This window comes from Aptenodytes forsteri, unplaced genomic scaffold, assembly GCF_000699145.1.
Source record: "Aptenodytes forsteri isolate BGI_AS27 unplaced genomic scaffold, ASM69914v1 Scaffold260, whole genome shotgun sequence".
NCBI classification, from domain to species: Eukaryota; Metazoa; Chordata; class Aves; order Sphenisciformes; family Spheniscidae; genus Aptenodytes; species Aptenodytes forsteri.
Genome location: NW_008795557.1, coordinates 304,410 through 309,174, shown reverse-complemented (window position 1 = coordinate 309,174; position 4,765 = coordinate 304,410).

Here is a 4,765-nt window from a genome sequence, read left to right as displayed (position 1 = left end):
CCGCCAACCACCCCGGGCCCAAGCCGGGCCGAGCAAGGAGTGAGGAAAAATAGAAAAGAAATTGTAATTTCCTCCCCAAGAGATGGGGAAGAACCCAGAACGGGGACTATTGACCCCAAAACAGGTTTCCCGCCACCTCGCTGAGGGACCACGGCCTCCCGCGCCCCTGCGGGTGCCAGGCCTGACATCGGGGTGCAGCCCCTTCCCCACCTTGTTTTTCCCAGGCGGGAGCAGCCCAGCATCCTTCCCAGGGCATGGGGAGGGCTCGCCAGCCTCGCAGAAAGAAATACGTGTTTTTCAGATTTTTTAAGGACTTTTTTTTTTTTTTTTGATGTTCCCACAAGCCTTTGGTGGTCGGGGAGCAGCCACGTGCACCGGGGCTGGCTCCGCGTGCGCCACCGGAGCCGGACCAGTTTCACCGTTGCCTCTGGCTTCGTGCCACAGGAGGTGACATTTGCACCTGGCACGCGACGAGGAGCGTCACCGGCTCGAAGACGAGGACCGCCACCCCAGCACATGGAAAAGGAGTCACCGGCACCGAGCGGTAGCTGGTCAGGCGGCAACGGGGTGCTCAGCCCACTGCAGGATGAGGCCCTGGCCTGGATGCGGCCGTGCTGCTCTGAGCCCTGCCACCTCGTGGCTGCTGCAGCTGCAGCACGGGAGGGATGAGGATGTTTGGGGCGCCCGGACGAGAGTCGGGGTTAACACCGGTGGGGTCACGGTCAGCGCTGGGGGGGTCGGGGTTAGGATGGGGACGTGCACCGAGGCCAGGGATGGGGCACACAGCAGCCTGGTCCCAGCTGCAGGCACAGATGTTCCCCGCACCAAGGTGTTTGAGGGAAACTGAGGCACGGGGAAGTCGCCGTCAAGTTGTCCCACCTAACCCCGAGGGGGGACCGGTTTCATCCCACAGAGGCTATCAATACCCACCCACCACGCAGCAATCCCCCTCGGGGCCCAGGATCGTCCCCAGCGCCCTGCAGGTGCAGCCCGGACCACGTCCCGGCCTGGCCGCATCCTGCCCCGCTGCACCCCACAGGCAGCTCCACGGGATGTGGATGACGGTCCCCTCGCCCAGCTGATGGCCATCCCCACTCAGGGACTTGGGGACAGGAGACGCCACCCTCCCCAGGTGCTAATTGACCAAAAAAAAGCTTTCTTTTTTTTTTTTGAAGAAAACCCTTTATCCCACCGCATCCCCAACAATTAAAACCCCACATAATTTCTTTTACTGGATCCGGCCTCTGGAGGGTTTGGGGTGCTTGTTGTCCCCTTCCCCGTCTTTCTCCTCCTATCAAGGTAAAATTGAGTCGGGACAGACAAGGGGGGTTGTCCCCCCCAGAAAGGGTCACGGTTGCAAGCAGAGAAAACCCCATGTGTGTCCCCTGGGACCCCGGCGATGCTGGAGGTTATCCCATATTGGATAGCCCGGGACACATATCCCATATTGCAGACCCCAAACTTGGGCAGGGGTTTGTCCCAGACAACGTCCCAGACAACGTGTCCCATTTGTCCCAGACAATGGGACCTCCCCCTCAACTTGGGGTGGGGGGGCAGAGAAGGGGACAAAAAGGGCGGCTCGATGTTTTTGCAACAAAAAAAACCCTTTTCACGGGGTGTTTTTAACCCCTATTTGCTTAATTGTGTGACCCCGAACGCAGCTTTGGTGTCCCTGTGCAGTGGGACGTCGGGGTCTCGCACGGGGAAAGGGGGGGGTCCAGGATGCGGTGCCACCTCCCTACCCCTGGCACCACGTTCCTCCCCGAAGCTGCTCTCACCTTGGGGGCACCCGGCCCCCATCAGCAGCTGCCACCCACGATGGGACAGGAGCCACGAAGGGATTAGGAACGGGCCGGGCTCCAACGGGGCCGTCACTCACCTGCGACACCCCCCTCGGGTATTTTTAGCGGGGTGGCCGGGTACAGTGACACGGCCGGGGGAGCGGGGCCGGGCCCCGTGGCATGTCCCCAGCCCTCCCCGCCACGCCAAACACCGGGGCCGGTCATCTAAGTTTACTCGCAGGCGGTCGAGTGACATAACCAAGTTGGTGGCCACAGGATGGCGGTGGGATGGCGTCACCTTTTGCTTTTAGAGCTGGCAGCTCGTATGCCCCTTCAACCCTTCGAGCGGGGCTGGGTGCCTGGGTGGGTGCTGCCTCAGTTTCCCCAGTTGGTTGACGATGGGGTGATGGTGCACAGCACCCACTCTGGGGTGCTACTGGCCTGGGGAGCCCTCGTGGGGACATCAACCCACAGTGAGGGTGGTGTCCACCATGACGCACCCCATGAGCTGGTGGTACCATCTCGGTGATGCTCCACCAGCATCCGCAGCACGAATCCAGGTGTTGCTGCGCAGAGAAGGGTCGGAAATTATTTTGGGAGGGGGGAAAATCGTGCAAAGAGGCTGATGCCCACGGTGGGAGCAGCTATGGGCATCGAGGAGGAGGAGGAGGAGGAGGAGGAGGAGGAGGAGGGCAGGGGACAGCCACCCTGATCACAGGCAGAAAAGTGAGCCGGTGGGTGATGCTAGCCCGGCACCTGCTTCCCCAGCAGGGGACCAAGAGCTGTGCCGGCAGCACCCGCCGCAGGAGGGTTTTCCAGGAAATGTTTACGGTGCCCCCCAGAAACGCCGCCCCGTGCCACCCCTCCGGCCAAGGCACCCCCAGGGCACGTCCCAGGGCCCAGCTATGCGCCCACCACCGCAGCATCCCCAGCTTCATGGGGAGGATGGATAAACCCCCCCAACTGGGGCCCATCACCCGTCGTGGCTGCTGGCAGCAGGGGGGGGGAACCCACCAGGGTTCAGCGACACCTCTCCAGGGGCCGCGTTTATCCCTACTCGGAAATTAATCACCCCCAAGCAGTGCTTTAACAACAGCCGGCAATAAATTACAATCCTCCCCGGGAAGGGAGCAGCGGCGCCGGTGGGTGGCAGAGCCGCGGCTCTCAGCGAGCTACTCATTGCCTCGCTTAATTAGTGCAGCGCGAGCCTTAATCCCCGTTAGCCTGCTCGTTAGGGAGCCACGGCCATGGGAAGCACCGAAGCTCCCGGCCACCATCACCCCGCATCGGCCATCCCTGGGGACCCGCAGCATCATCGTCTCCTCTGGGGCGATTTTTAGTGAATGTAGGGTTTTGGTTTTTTTTTTTTTTAGGAAACGATCACGTGAAGAAACAGCCTTTCTGGGTAAGGGGGGAAAAAGTTGTAATAATTAAAAAGCTTGAAAGATTTGGGATGCAGAGCAGCCCCTCCGCCAGCGTTAGCAGCTCCTCGAGGGGATGTTTGTGCAGTATCGCTGAAAAAAAGAGCAAAGCCACGCTCCGACCGGGCATCCCGGGGAAGAAACTCTTTATTTACATATCAAAACACACGGGTTAATAAAAGACATTTAGTATCGGTGGAGACGATGAAGTTTTTATTAAAAAAACAGCTCGCTGTACACACACTGGGGTATGAGTGCAGCGCCGGGGGGGACCCACTGGTCCTCGCAATGGCTTGCGGCCATCCCAAACTGGTCTCCAAGTGGCACTAAACCAACCCCCCCCCCCCCAGCTGCCGGCAGCATCCTTAAACAGGAGCCCAGGGAGGTGACAGGCATTAATGACATCGAGCCTTTGGTGGCATGCCATGCCCCGAGTCACCCGAGCCAGGCGATAAATCCCCCACCACGAGCCGGGCAGGGGGGAGCATCCCAGCCTGTAGACGTGGGGTGATAACGAGACCCCTCCGTGGGGGTCACCTGGGGAAGGGAAACCCCCCTGGGGACCCACGCCGCCCAGTTGCGGGGGGCGAAACCGTAGCCGTCAGCCCCTTGCCGGAGCCGCGGTGCACCCGAGCCCACGGCATCGTGGTGGCTCCGTCGCCCACCCCACCGCCAAGCGCACCTGGGTGCTGGGTCCCCAGGGAGCCCCAGCGCTCACCCACATCCCTGCTGATGCCTTTTCCCCGCAGGGCTTTGCCTGAAGGTGCTGCGATTGAGGGGCAGTGGATGGACAAATCTGGCTGCCCCGCAGGGCTGCCCCCGGCTCTCGGCACCTCTTGGCAAGGGGGGATCCTGCAGCTGCCCCCAAAGTCGCATCCATGTGGGGGAACAGCATCCGCCACCCCAAAATCCCCCTGGAAATTGTACCCACAAATGCAAAAGCCCATCGCGCCAGCAGCTGCACAGCTGGCAGCACTTGGCTCGGCACAATACTCCCCCCGTGTTTTGCTCCTGCCTGGATTTGGAGTGACCCCCAAAAAACCCTGAAAGAGCTGGTTTGGGTCTCCCAAGGGAGACCAAACCCCCGCTGGATTGGGGGGAGAGGTGGGGGTCAGGGTGCAACCAGCCATGGGAGATCCCGATGTGCTGTAGGAGCATTTGACGTGAGCTCAATGCTGTTCCCAGCACATGTTTCCAACTAGGGATGCTCTCAGCACACGGCTCGGCTCCAAGAAATCTCCCAAAACCAAGGGGATGGAGCGGGATGGATGCAGGTGGGCTCTTGGCACGGAGAGATCGGGGCTGAGCCGTGCAGGGGCTTTACGCCCCGTTACATCCCGGCACGGTGACTTGCGACCACCGGCCACGCTTGTCCCAAATATAGTGGCTGACCTGGATGCGGGCACGTCGGGTGATGGCATTAAGCTCCTCAGGTCCCTGTGTCACCTCGTGTCCAGGACAGCAGCAGAGCCACGATCTGCGGGAGGACCGATGGGGATGGGAGCCTCTTCCCAGTCCCGCAAGCATCCAAGGAGCCTGGCGGCAGGGTTCGCCTTCAATAAA